The sequence below is a fragment of the Sphaerodactylus townsendi genome, linkage group LG01 (assembly GCF_021028975.2).
Source record: "Sphaerodactylus townsendi isolate TG3544 linkage group LG01, MPM_Stown_v2.3, whole genome shotgun sequence".
Taxonomy (NCBI): Eukaryota; Metazoa; Chordata; class Lepidosauria; order Squamata; family Sphaerodactylidae; genus Sphaerodactylus; species Sphaerodactylus townsendi.
This window is the reverse complement of record NC_059425.1, coordinates 23,237,089-23,252,233: the sequence shown is the minus strand read 5'-3', so window position 1 is coordinate 23,252,233 and position 15,145 is coordinate 23,237,089. Positions and strand designations below refer to the sequence as shown.

At 47.4% G+C, this 15,145-nt stretch overlaps 1 pseudogene; it reads right to left on the bottom strand.

The window, feature by feature from the left end:
- Nucleotides 1-12,104: 12,104 nt before the first annotated feature.
- Nucleotides 12,105-14,148, bottom strand: LOC125436998 (annotated as a pseudogene).
- Between the last annotated feature and the right edge of the window lie 997 nt (nucleotides 14,149-15,145).

The window sequence follows — 15,145 nt, the reverse complement described above, 5'->3', positions numbered from 1 at the left end:
TTCATCACCAACTTCTACTACAAAGTTACTACTGGGCCCTGCATGCCATGGGTGTGACATAAGGCAAACACAACAAGCAAGGGGGCAAATGTTTCACATTCTCTCTCCTGATGCATTTCTCACTGATCAAAGGAGAGATGCCATACCTTCCACAATCCTTTCCTTTGTGGCAGGATTTTGTTAGCTCTGCATATAGGGCTGCCATGTCTCTTCGGCAAGGTGGGTTTGGAGGCGCTGATCAGCAGTGCCTGCATGGTGACATCACTTCCAGTTTGCTCCCTGTCCCTTCCTTCAGTTTGCTTATGCTCACCAATCAGATGAACGTGTGTGGGCAGAAGAACGAATCAGTGGGCGATCGCCTGCCATTAGTGGGCAATTGGAAACCCTAACTGCATATAATGGAATTGTCAGCTGATTACAGCTCAGAGTTCATTGGCTCTGGCTTTTCACCACTTTAGTAATCAAACTAGTTACTTCTATGCATCAATAAAAAGTGACTGATAAGACTCTGGACTGTCATTTTGGTAAAATACATTAATTCTTTGTTGTATTTCACTGCTGGTTTTAAGGATCCATAGCCTCCAAGGAAGCCAGTGTAAGTGTAATGATGGTTAAGAGCAGATTGGGATTCTAATCTACAGAGAACCAGGTTTGATTCCCCACTCCCTCCCACCTAGAGTGGCAGAAACTTATCTAATGAAATAGGAGGTCGTGTTTCCGCACTCTTACATTCCTGATGGGTGACCTTGGGCTCGTCACAGTTCTTCGGAACTCTCTCAGCCCCACCTGCCTCACAAGATGTCTGCTGTGGGGAGGGGAAGGGAAAGGAGTTTGTAAGCTACATTGAGTCTCCTTACATAAGAGAAAGGTAGAGTTCTCCTCAACCTCTGAGCACACAGTGTCCAGTGTCAGGTTGGTATTGTGACATGTGTGGCATTTTAACCTTCCCTCTACATCATTTTCTCAACCTTAAATAGTCCCGGGGGTGCTGTTCGGCCTGCTGGGAAAATGCAGGGATTTCCCCAATAGGCCCAACACCACACATCCCCAGCCTGTTTTAGATTGAGGGAAAGCACTGGGATGGGGAAGCTGAAGTCCCTTCTCTACATCATACATGGTGGAATTGGGGGAGATTTCACCGTTCACATGCAGCCTGTATGGTCCCAATGTGAACTGACTGCCAGGAATGGTTTGAAGTTTTGACCCCCAACAACATGGGGAGGTCAACCCTGTGGCTGCCACAGACTGAAGGAGGAAGTCAGAGCAATAGTAAGAGGCACAGCTTGAGGCTAGAGGGAGACTACCTGCAAAATATGTCTGCGTGTGTATGTGTGTCCACGGCCATTCATGCATGCACTACTTACCCTGCAGATGAAAAGTAGTCAGTTCTCCAACTTTGCTTTGCAGTGCGGGTTTGCTGTTTACACCATTCTTATTTCCCCCAAGGTTTTTTTTTTAATTCCTTATCCAGCCGATCTGTCATTTTGGCTTCTCCCCAGCCCCATTCCACCTCTTTGTTGTTGCCATGCAATCTTCATTTTGGGAGGTCGTCTTTTGCTTAGTAGCAGATTGCTGAAACAGCTTTGTCAATTTCTCAGGGTTCACCACTGTAGTCTATTGCTCCAGCAACAGACTTTAGAAATTAGAATTTCGAAAAGAAGCTGGCAGAGGATCATCTTGAAATGGTGGCAGGTAGAGTGGGTGGAACTACTGTGGGGTGGGCAGGGATAGGCGGGGAGGAGCAAGAAAACCCAAGGAAATGGTTCACTTGCCCTGTGAAAAATATCTTTCTTAAAGAGCTTTTGGAAACCATGAGGATTCTCTGATCTGGGAGTGGGGTGAGTGCTGAAGAGAGCAAAATGTGTGCATAAACCGACAATCAAACCCAAAGGGAAGGTACACTCAAAGCGAAGGAGACCACACAGACACAAATGACCCGTGTGTTCCTGTACCTCTTTTTTCACTATAGCTGCTGTCTAGAAGCAGTGATAAGAACTCCCTTTCCACAGACCAACTACTTCTGGCTGTTCCAGATTGCATGTGTTAATTTGTACCTCTCCCGGCCTAACAGAATGATAAGGGGAAGGGAGGCATAGCAGCATTGTAAAATACATAAAATAAATAAATAGGAATAACCCTGGGGACAACATCTGCCCATCCTGTGTGTGTGTCACTGCCAATTTCTATTGCATTTGTGAGTGAAATCTGTAATTTAAGACATTTTTAGCCTGCTTTTCCCTGAAAAAGGAATCAAGACAGCTAACAATGATAATAAAAGGCAACACAATCAATTTAAAAGAAGTTAAAGAACTGATATCAGAAAAATATGCAACACATCTGTTAACAAAGCCCTTTTGAACTGTTCAGTTTTCCACAGAGTTTTAAAAATCAGGCAAAATGGTGGCGAACCTTTGGCACTCCAGATGTTATGGACTACAATTCCCATCAGCCCCTTCCAGCATGGCCAATTGGCCATGCTGGAAGGAGCTGATGGGAATTGTAGTCCATAACATCTGGAGTGCCAAAGGTTCGCCACCACGGGCTAGGGCCTCAAAATCTAGGGGGCCTCCATCCAAAGTGTATAATATTTTTGACCCTGTCATAGGCCTTTCTTACATATGTTGTCATAGCACACTGTAGTCTCTAAACAACCCATGGTTAAATTCCCCCCCACTTTATTTCAGACTAATACTGTCTTAAGCTGATAACTCAACATGAGCATTGATTTCTGTATTGATTTTGTTCTTCCGTTTTGTCACAATGTTATTAAACATTTATGCTTTCTTTTTTTTCAGTCACTACGGTATTTAACAATAACATCTCATGCCCTTTAGAGGAGGAATTATGAATCGTGGAATTGTAAACGTCATCTTTGGCTTTACTCAATTTTTGTTTAAAACACTCTTCCATCTTCCTCTAGTCGTGGGGAGGGGGGGTTGAGGGTTGGGAGAGAGCCTAGAGCAGGGGTCTGCAACCTGAGGCTCTCCAGATGTTCATGGACTACAATTCCATGCTGGCAGGGGCTGGTGGGATTTGTAGTCCATGAACATCTGGAGAGCCGCAGGTTGCAGACCCCTGGCCTAGAGACTCTCTTCATCTAAATCCGGCACTGGGTACAGTCCTCAACCACTGGCCTGGTGAAACAGCTCCATCTTTCAGGTCCTGTGAAAACCTTTTGCAGTTTTGAAGCTCATGCGTGACATATATATAAATCTTTAATGCAAATTTTAAAAAGACTTTGAACATCTGGTTCATTTGTTTTCTTTTGTATCCGCTTCACCTTTTGGAGGTTCTTAACGTTGTTAGCTATCAAGAGTATGCATTCACTCACCTTTCCCTGAGGCAGCCCCCCCCCCCCCGCTATTTTTGTTTTAAAATGAAGGGGGCAAGCCTTGTTCTTCCTCTGGAAAGATAGCCTTTCACTCATAAGAGGTGTGCCACTAAAAATAAACAAGATGGGATGGAGTGGGGAGAAATAGTCCTGAACTGGCCTTTTCCAGAAAAATATCCCCCCCCAAAAAAAATATCCCCCCACCCCAAAACCTAGTTTCTTCAAGGTCACCATCCTGTGGAGGTTTTGTTTGACAGCCGGGGGCAGTTCCGCATTCCTAGCAGAGGGAATGCGTGTGGGGTACATATCTGCATGTGGTAATGGCCACACGCAGAGCAAGAAGCAAAAACAAACAACCCACACAAATGCAGGAAGACCAAACCTTGGGGAAGGGGTAAGATATTTGCTGTTAATCATATAACTCACCCAGTAAAGATCAAAATTCATGTTTCCTGACATGCGTCAGAACAAAAGTGCCAACTCATAGTCAGACATTTGATAAGAGCTCAGGGAATGCTGGTTCCCGCTGTAGGTAGGGGATCTCCCTCCTCCAGCTTCTGTTGCAGGAGGAAAGAAATTACCATTACACAGCAGCGTTGTGTCACTTTTGAGGAAAACCCAGAAGTGGCATAATGCTGTTCTAGGCAGGACGGGCTTAAGCCAGTTGGGCCCCGCACCTAAAGAGGCCTCGCACTTGGGTAATCTACTCGATACCCTTTTCCACTGAAAATTAGAAGTGCAGTCAGTAGTGGTGCAACAGAAGAGAGTAGAGTGCTTCAGCAGTAGAAAATACTCCCGAACGACTATGGCCCCTTCCACACATGGAGAATAATGCACTTTCAATCCACTTCCACAATTGTTTCCAAGTGGGTTTTGCTATTCCACACAGTAAAACCCAGCTGTAAAGTGGATTGAAAGTGCATTCTTCTGCATGTGTGGAAGGGGCCTATGAACATTATAACTTGGGTGCTAGCAGTTGTGGACACTGGGCCCTCTTGACTGGCCCCTCCCACTACACTGCCCCAGATAGAGTTTAACTTACCAGAAGTGGCAGGCTTGGTGTTTGTGGTAGTGGGACCTCCCCCCCCCCCCACCCCAGTTGCTGACCACTGACTGGCAAGCAGGGTTGCCAACTCTGGATGGGGAAATACTTGCAGATTTTTGGGGTGGAGCCTGAGGGTGCATTTGGGGAAGGGAGGGACTTCAGTGGGTGTTGTTCCTTAGAGTCCACTTACGCAAGCAACCATTTTCTCCAGGTGCATTGATCTCTATTGCCTGGAGATCCATTGGAAACTCTATTGGCATGCCTAATGGGGACTAACATTTTAAAATGTCTTTGTTACTCTGTGTGCCTCCAAATACTATAAGGCAGGGGTGTCCAACTCTGGCACTTCAGAAGTTCATGGACTACAATTCCCATCAGCCACTGCTGGCATCTTCTTTGCCTCATCTTCTGACTCCCAAGGCAAATGGAGCAAGAGTTAGGGTGAACAGGCCCCACCTTGCATCTATTTCCACTGGTGAAAGTAGCATGGGAGGGAAGCAAGGAACCCCTCCCTTTGCCTTTGAAGCATATGGAGTCACGAAGGGTGACAAAGATTAAAGATTGGTCTCCCACTTTAATGTTTGACTAGAAGTAGAAGAGTTTGGATTTATAACCTGCCTTTTTCTCCTATAAGGAGGCTCAAGGTGGCTTACAAACTCCTTTCCCTCCCCACAACAGACACCATGTGAGGTAGGTGGGGCTGAGAGAGTACAGAGAGAACTGTGACTAGCTGAAGGTCACCCGACAAGCTTAATGCGTAGGAGCAGGGAAACCAGTGGCATACCTTGGGGGAGTAGTGGGGTCATATGAGATGGCCCCACCCCCACCCCCATGCCCAGCCCCCAATCAAACTCCACTGCCCCTAGCTGAAATCCCCCCTATCAAGTTCCCCTGCTGCTCCACTGACAACTCTGCCCCTTGAGTGTCAGTCACAAGACCACGCGATTCAGTTGCAAAAAGGCAAATGGTTGAAAAATCAGTGAAAGTTTATTACCAGAGCTCTTATCAACTAGGCCTAGTTGGGTCCAGGATGAATTTTTTTAGCAATACTTTCATTTTTATAATGATACGTCAACAAGCAGCATTGAATTAATGATTGGCTAATTAGTATTTCACCTCCTCTTTCTTCCTGTCTATGTCTTGTCTAAATTTGGATGCGTTCCGGTATAATGTGGTTGGCTTAATTCCTCAGTTTGTTGGCTCTTAACTATAGTTTGAGATAGATACATGTCACAGATAACCATGAAACAAAGCTCCCTGGGGAGGGGGTCAGGAGGAGAAGAGAAGCAGGTGGCTTTTCTGAGAATCACAAGAACACAACATCAAAGAGTATTTCTAAGAGAAACGTTGGCGGTTTTAGCAAGTTTTTCTTGGGTACAGGATATAGATAAGCTTGGTCTCTCTGCAAAGGCAAGCAGTTCTTGGTTAAGGGCATCTTAGCATGTTTGCAAAAAGAATGCTTTTCAGAAAATAAAATGCTTTTCAAAGTTTTTCTCTGTAGGTTTAAGCTTCAGCAGAGAGGCCTCTAAAATCACAATTTTTGGGTATACCACCACCACAAAAAGCCCTTTTCCTCTTCCAAGTGATGCCAACTGGCGCCACTCAAACAGAAAAGTATGTCTTGAGGGAGCAAGGGGCCGACTCCTGTGGCTGCCTGGGGAATGCTGGGGATCGTTCCCACATGCAGGAGGGCTTGCGGGGGAGAGGAAATGGGTTTCTTTCTCAGCGCCTTCCTGTGCCTTGCATTCTGATGTCAGCGTGACTTCCCAGCCAGTGGAAAAGGTTTCTTGGAGTTCTTTTTTTTTGCAGGGGTGGAGGAGGGGAGGGCAGGGGGAATTCAGCCAAGGTAATGGCTGGGTGTCAGAGGCGTTCCAGGGGTAAATGGCGCCCGGAGACAAATTGTCTCCAGAATGCCCCCCCCAGCCTCTGCCCCCACCCTTGATGCCCCCAGGCTCCATCCCCACTGCCCTCGACCCCCATCCCCACTGCCCTCGACCCCGTGGACATGGGCAAAGTCTAGGGTGCCCACCTCCCTCCCAGACTCGCCCAGCCAGCTTCCTGCTCCCCAAGCCCCACTCCCGGCCTCAGTGCTTATAAAAGAAGGTCTCCGAGGCCGGGACTGCAGTCTCTTCTGGCCTGCCTGGAGGGGAGGTCAGAAGAGAACTGGGATCCCAGCTGGCGGGGGGGAGGAAGGGAGGGGGGAGTTCAAGGTGGGATTGAGGGCTTGGGGCTTCCTGCTGCCTCATCATTTTTGAGTACCTCGGACGGGTCGGGGCACGCGAAAAAGGAAGAGACAGAAGGACTTCCTGGTCACGTGGAGGGCTGATTTTGCGCCCGGTGACCAGAAGAGTGGCGCCCGGGGACAAGGGGTACCCCTTGTCCCTAGGTAGGTACGCCATTGCTGGGTGTGGCAGTATGCCACTGCACAAAACAAATTCAGTTCACCAGATAAAAGTCCGCTGCTCACATGGAGGAGTGGGGAATCAAACCCTGTTCGCCAGATAAGAGTCCGCCACTCTTAACCACCACACCACACTGGCTACTAGTGGGTTCAGCACCTGTGTCCAAAACCCATGGCAATGAGGCATAGTCTCTTCAGTTACAAATATAATAAAGGCGGTCAATGTGACAGAACCGTAGATTCAGCTGATTCAACATAACCAACTACTAAGTGAAACTGCTGATTCATGGATAGCTGCTGATTCGCTGAGACACATTCAAATATATAACCGAGGGGGCTTTACAAAATCGCCTCAGAGTAGGGCTCTGTTCGTTCCACCTGTGTGACTTCAGCCATTGTGCAGAGAACAACAGCGGCGTTGTCTCATTGTGAACTCACATAAGGCTCCACATGTGACAAGGTCCGTGACACATTACCATCTTCCCCATCGCACATGGGCGAGCACGCACACAGAGAGACCAAGTCTCCCAGCTTAACTACTGTGTGGGGAGCCTTTTGTGAGTTGCAGCCTTTTTTAAAAAAGCGATTAAAAAAATATAAAGACAGCACCTCCAAGGTTTGGCGTGGTCTCTTGGCAGCAGGAAACAACTATTATGGTGATATATTTATACTAAAGCCGCGCTAGGGCTGTGCGACCCTTCTGTTGCTTTCTTTTCCTTTATTGAGGAAGTTTTTCTAGTTGCTCTGAGAAATAATTCGGATCTCCCTCCATCCATGATATGTCCCTCTGCAGACTTTCTCACGCATTAACACATGAAGCGGGCTTATACCGAATCAGACCACGGGTCCATCGAAGATAGTATTGTCTACTCAGGCTGGCAGACGTTCTCTGTGATCTGCTAGAGTTTTTTCACATTACCTTCTGCCTGGATCTTTTGACTGGAGGTGCTTGGGATGAAACGTGAAACCTGCTGTACACCAAGCTGGCGAAAGATGATGCGTCGCCGCCGTCGCCGCCGCGTCGTCGCCGCCGGTGCCGTCGCCGCCGCCGCCGCCGCCGCCGCGTCGTCGTCGCCGCCGTCGCCGCCGTCCCTTTACTGCGTCGTGCGTCGTCGTGCGTGCGTCGTCGTCGTCGTCGTCGTCGTCGTCCCTTTACTGCCATAAACAGAAGATCTAGAAAAGGAATCGCATTAGATAAAACAAGCAAACATAGACCATCAGCATAAAAAGTAAAATAATAACACTATGCAGAACCAGATAGACATCATGGATCACACCGAGAACCTGTGTGATCGCAACTGCACAGTATGGTATAGGAATTTTGCAACGATTTCAGTTATTTCTGACTTGCAGTGATTGAAAAGGAAGGAGTCCTTTTGGGGAGTCCAAAAGCTCCTTCATATTGACTAAAACAGGCATTAACAGATTAGTTAGAGTACTTGTGTAGAAGGGAAAATAAAAGGGAACATGGGATATGGATTCTATGCAGTTCTTCTTTCAAGGGCAATGTCAGGATGTGTTTTCTCCTTCCATCAAAGGGATGGTGTAACGTAAAACCACTTATATATAAGTTCTGCTTTCGCGCTGCCACCAATAATATATTTTCCCTCTTATATAGCCCAAGCACTCAATACTGATTTTCCACAAGGTCACCACCACCTGACTGGGGAACACAACAGACACACAGACAAAAATACTCAATGACTGGAAAGGCTCTTTAAAAGGTGAACAAAAGCTGGAAACGTTTATTTGCTGGCTTTCACAAAGGCTTCTCAGGTAAACTGGAGAGGTTTAACGCTTGTTGGTTTCAGAATAAGTTTGTCTTAAGATGTTACTTCAGATTCATATGTGCACACCGACACACGCAGGTGTCTCTTAAGGGAAGATTTAGCTTTGAACTAATAAATTCCCTTACACACACAGACACTATTCCTCACTGCTCCAATACCCACTGATCACACCCAAGCACACAGTCCAAGCCCAGGAGATTCTGGCACACTTGGCCTCCCTCTCTCCCACTAGTCCTAATATGGCTTCACTGCCTCTGGACTGGCTTCTCCCAGACTGGTGATTCTGGTGATACACACAGGGCAAGGCAGACTAGATAGGTCTGGGCAGTTTTTAAAACCCCCAAGCTCCTGCCAAACGTTACTGGACCTTTTTCAGCCAATCAGGTCGGTTCTCTCCTTGTGGAGCCTTTTTTTCTTTTTCTGGCTGTTACTAAGGCCTTCTCCCTTTGGCCTGCTGTACACCAGCCCTTCAGGGTGGGGCAAGTTCGTTACATGTGTCCCCTTTCCCTAAAACATTGCGGACTACGAGGCTACAAGCCTCGTTGCAGCAATGTGTGTAAATAAAACTTACACACGTTAACCAAAACTAAACAGTTTTCAAAAAAAAATTTCACATTTTCAAATGCATTCAGTTTTTTTTCTTAAAGTTCACTTACCATAAACATTCTTACCATGTTAAACTTACCATGAATTCCTAATAAGTATCAATAACATTTCAGTAATCCACATTACATTTCAACAAGCATATTTTAAACTCAGTACTTTATTTACATACATTCTCTGTTACCTTTTCCTTCAGATGTCTTTACTGGTGGGTGCTCTAAGCACAGGGTAAATTTTCCCTTTATCCCTCCAGTAAGGCTTCCTCATGGTGGTTATCCAAATCCTAGCTGGACATTCATGCTCACTCATGGCAAGGTTAAGTTGCCTTTTGAGTGCGGTGGTGAATTTGGATGGTGTCACCCCATTAGGCAAGGTAAATTTCCTTCTAAACTTACCCCTTTCTGCCAAATCAAAAGCTTGAGGTTTTACACCTCTGGCTTTCTTTTACCACTTTTACTTGCCTCCTTTTGGTGGTGTAAGTGCTTTGTCGATTTTCATCGCATAAAGCACGTTCTTACAGTGCCCTCCACCAGAACACACACTTATCCAAATAATGCATATCAGACCCTTTCTCGACTTTTATACCCAGATTGACCTCCCCCGGTCCCCCCTCAAATTTTCCTCTTGAGTCTGGTATTTCAAAACTTCGGCTTCGGTCTTCTGCTGGGCAGCTGCAATGTTGGGCTTTCAATAAACAGTCCTCATCGTATGGCTGCTGAAGCGCTCTGTTATTGAGGAGTCTGCGGCTGCTGCCAAGCTTTCAGTTCATTTTGATGTTTCTGCCAGACCTGCACTGTCCTCGCGACAAGTCCTGCACAACACTGTCCCGGCTCTTGCTGGATTCTGGTTCCTTTTCAGGAACTGGAACCTCCTGCCGCGCAAAGTTGGTTAGGCAGACATTTGCAGTCGTCTTCGCCTCCTTTTCCCTCACAGGAATCGTCTTGCGAACTTCCCGGTACCGCTCCGCAGGAACGTTGTTCAGCTGCACCGCTGGGCACGTTGGGAGGGCGTTGGCTATAACCGCCTCCTTTTTCCCTCCACAGGAACCCAGCCTCGCTGATCTTCCTGGGTACTGCTCCGCAGGAACGTCGTTCAGCTGCACTGCTGGGCACGTCGGGAGGGCGTTGGCAACTGACTTCGCCTCCACCTCTGGAACTGCCTGGCACTGAACTGGAACCATCTTGATAGCTTTTGGGTCAGCAAGCTCAGCTGTCTCCTTCCGTTCTTTCAGGAACTCATCCTGCCTCTGCTCTTTCTTGGCACCAGTCAGGCATGAACACTGTCCATCTGCAACTCTGGGTCTGCTGCAGACTCCAGCCTGGTTCACAAAGTCAGGCGTTAAGGAGTTTTTCTGCAACCTCCTGGACTTCTAAATGTTGGCAAGGCGCACACCTTGTGCAGGGTTGGCGTTGTCACTTCCAACTGGCATCTTCTGGGTGCCATTCTGAGGGTTTCCCATCAGCATTTGGGAAAAAATTTCCCTCCAGTTTATCTGGTACACTGGCAACCCTGGAAACTGTTTCCATTTTCTCATCTGATGAGGGAAATTCCACAACAGTGTGGGGGATGGGCAGCTCTGCTCTGAGCTTCATTTCCCTCACTCTCAAATCAAACATGTCCTTCTCGTGGCTCATGTTTGCCCTCCACGATTTCCCGCCATTTTAAACGCTCTTTCTTCTTCTGGCCCTTTCAGCCCTCAGTAATTTAACTATTTCAACTTCTACCTTGTAAATTATTTCATTTCGGCCATCACTCTAGCCTCTAATTTTGCTTTTCTTTCATCTCCAGAAGCCATCTTAGCTTTCTCAATCCCAGCATCTATATACTGGCCAGTTTAGGTTTCAAAATCTCTAATTCCTGACCAATTCCTTCAAATGCTTCAATATCATCTGCTGTGACTTTCCCCTCACCAGCACCTTCCTGTGTCTTAGGTGATGCCATTGTGTGAGGTAGAAAATGACTACTTTTCCTCACAGAAATCAGTAAAATAAAATAAAGCGAAATGAAATGTCGGCTTTCCTCAGCGATGTTGTTACTGGATCTAGATATTACTTTCGGATCCCGCCAGCTTACCATGGCCAATGTAACGGCAAAGCCACTTATATATCTAAGTTCTACTGTCTGCGCTACCACCAATAATATATTTTCCTCTATATAGCCCACTCAATACTGATTTTCCACAAGGTCACCACCCTGACTGGGGAACACAGACACACAGACAAAAATACTAATGACTGGAAAGGTTTTAAAAGGTGAACAAAACTGAAACGTTTATTTGCTGGCTTTCACAAAGGCTTCTCAAGGTAAACTGGAGAGGTTTAACGCTTGTTGGTTTCAGAATAAGTTTGTCTTAAGATGTTACTTCAGATTCATATGCACACCGACACACGCAGGTGTCTCTTAAGGGAAGATTTAGCTTTGAACTAATAAATTCCCTTACGCACACAGACACTATTCCTCACTGCTCCAATACCCACTGATCACACCCAAGCACACAGTCCAAGCCCAGGAGATTCTGGCACACTTGGCCTCCCTCTCTCCCACTAGTCCTAATATGGCTTCACTGCCTCTGGACTGGCTTCTCCCAGACTGGTGATTCTGGTGATACACACAGGGCAAGGCAGACTAGATAGGTCTGGGCAGTTTTTAAAACCCCCAAGCTCCTGCCAAACGTTACTGGACCTTTTTCAGCCAATCAGGTCGGTTCTCTCCTTGTGGAGCCTTTTTTTCTTTTTCTGGCTGTTGCTAAGGCCTTCTCCCTTTGGCATGCTGTACACCAGCCCTTCAGGGTGGGGCAAGTTCGTTACAGATGGCCTCAGGTGGGGGCATTCATACCTACTCCCTCCCAACAGGGCTCAGGGCAGCGCACGTCAGTAAATCAAATAAAACAGTACAAAAAAACCCAGTATGCAATTAGCCATATCAGTTAAAAGCTTATGTTCTGGTTCCAATCCTTTATTGAATAATCTGGCAACTCTTTTAAGGAGTCTTGGTAGTATGGGCCCGCTTCTTCTTCACCACCACAGGCTTCTGGCTGCGCAAAATGGCGCTGGCACGATGCAGGGCAGCCGTGCGCAGGTCCTTGCGGTCATTGTTCTTGCGGATGATGTGGCGGAGGCTGTTGAGCGTGGCCCGCGCATGTTTGTTGATCGTGATCTTCTCATAGGTGGTGGCTGGTTTCCGCTGGCCTGCACGTTTCTTGAGGACTACAACGACTCCCTTCCCGTCAGCAACAGGCTCAGCCCGACAGTCTTGCGATGCATCAGCCCGTTGCAGTGGAAAGAGTTGTGAGCTTTCAGGTTGTTGGGTTCTGTGCTGTAAGTTTGCTTGTTCCTGAGTGTGCTTCAGGGGGCACAGAAATTTGAGAGCAGCTGAAAATCTGTCAATAGGGGAGAGAAGCAATTGGTGGTGGCACAGATGGGCTGCTCAAGACTCTAATGCAGGGGTCTGCAACCTGCGGCTCTCCAGATGTTCATGGACTACAAATCCCATCAGCCCATGCTAACATCTGGAGAGCCGCAGGTTGCAGACTCCTGCCCTAATGGTTTACAGAATCTTATAGTGGGACATTTGGGTGTGCAGAGGCAATTCCCAAACTGCTTCCAGGAGCAGCAGTGGCGTAGGAGGTTAAGAGCTCATGTATCTAATCTGGAGGAACCGGGTTTGATTCCCAGCTCTGCCGCCTGAGCTGTGGAGGCTTATCTGGGGAATTCAGATTAGCCTGTACACTCCCACTAATGCCAGCTGGGTGACCTTGGGCTAGTCACAGCTTCTCGGAGCTCTCTCAGCCCCACCTACCTCACAGGGTGTTTGTTGTGAGGGGGGAAGGGCAAGGAGATTGTAAGCCCCTTTGAGTGTCCTACAGGAGAGAAAGGGGGGATATAAATCCAAACTCTTCTTCTTCTTCTTCTTCTTCTTCTTCTTCTTCTTCTTCTTCTTCTTCTTCTTCTTCTTCTTCTTCTTCTTCTTCTTCTTCTTCTTCTTCTTCTTCTTCTTCTTCTTCTTCTTCTTCTTCTTCTTCTTCTTCTTCTTCTTATCTCCACCTCCTTCTAGAATTCCTCGAAGGGTACCTCTCATCGCCCTCAAAGGCAAACAAAACCAGTGATTTCTCAGGGACAGACATCGGAAAGCCAGGCCTATCCCTGCCAAATGGGGCCTGGCAAATGGTAAATCCGGTCTGCCTGCTTCAATCTTGAGAGTATATTTCATTTGTTCAGCAGAAGAATCGCAGGCCATGATATTATGCACAGAAATAGCCCCATCTATCCCAGCTGTGCACCTTAAAAAGAAGAAAGTTGCATTCCCGCAGATTGCAAGCCTTACAAGATTTATGGACCCTGCCCTCTCTTCCCGATAATCAGCCGCTGAAGCTTAAAAGCTACTTGATGAATAGAGTTTGCAGAGGTGTGGAGTGACTCAGGCAGACCTCCTCCTAGGGAAGGAAGAAAGACCGGCTGCCTCCAGAGGCACGCCGGCCCTGTGCAAACAGAGCTTGCAAGCTCTCAGTGCTACTGAATGATACAATTGGAATGGTGGGAGAGTCACAGACGACCTGATTCCCAACATAACCAGGAATATACACTCTCCACCCCTGCAGGGGCTCATGTCAAAAGTCGGTTTAAGAGTACAAAAATATTTCAACCAGATCTGGAGAGGAAAGAGGTTGAAAGGGATGCTTTTTTTGTTCCCGCTGCCAAATCTCCTACTAAAAGACGTCTAACTCCTTTCAGCTTCTTTCACGCAATGGTTCAAGGTGGTTTGGAGAGCAGGGATGGATCGGCAGGAGCAGGATGATCTGTTAATTTAGTTGAGGAGCAAGCTAAATTAAGTGGACCCTTAGATCTGGCCAGCGATAGTGACAGGGATGGTTGTGGGCTCACCTGTTGCCTCATCCCAATGGCATCTGCTTTGCTTATGCTCACCTGGTGGCAGCACAAGAGGAAGGAACCAAGAAGCCTAAGCCCCAAATGATCTCCATTGGTGGGGTCTGAGTTGAGGATCTTGGCCAGTGAGTAGGGTTACAAAGTCCACATGGTAGTTGGAGATCTGCTGGGATTACAATTGATCTCCAGGTGAGTTCAGTTTACCTGCAGAAAATGGTTGCTTTGGAAGGTGGAATCTATGGCATTATAGAAGAAGAAGAGAAGAAGAGTTTGTATTTATATCCCCTCTTTCTCTCCTGTAGGAGACTCAAAGGGGCTTACAATCTCCTTGCCCTTCCCCCCTCACAACAAACACCCTGTGAGGTGGGTGGGGCTGAGAGTGCTCCGAAGAGCTGTAACTAGCCCAAGGTCACCCAGCTGGCATGTGTGGGAGTGCACAGGCTAATCTGAATTCCCCAGATAAGCCTCCGCAGCTCAGGCGGCAGAGTGGGGAATCAAACCAGGTTCCTCCAGATTAGAATGCACCTGCTCTTAACCACCACTGATTTCTCTTCCCTCCCCAAACCCTTTGAGATCTATCTGTAAAAATTCCAGCTATTTCCTAAGCCAGGGCTGGCAAAATTCACAGTGAAAATGGGGCTTAGCTGCCTTTTACCTGCCATCGGACCCAGAGGAGAGGGGAGAACCATGAGAGGGGACTTTGATGGAGGAAAGTGCCATCAGGTGGCTGACATGGTGACTCTGTAAGTCAGGTGCCTCCAACCTACAGTCCTCCAGATGTTCATGGACTACAATTCCTATCAGCTCTGCCAACTGGCCATACTGGGAGGGGCTGATGGGAATTGTAGTCCATGAACATCTGGAGGGCATAGGTTGTAGACCCTTGCTGTAAGGTTTTCAAGACAAGAGACATTCAGAGGCGGTTTGCCATTGCCTGCTCAGCATGGAGACCCTGGACTTCCTTGGTGGTCTCGCATCCACTTACTAACCATTGCTGGCCCTACTTAACTCCCAAGATAAGGACAGTCTGGGCCATCCGGGTCATGGCTAACACTGATAATAAGTCACAGTATCTTAAGAAGGCAAGAGTAA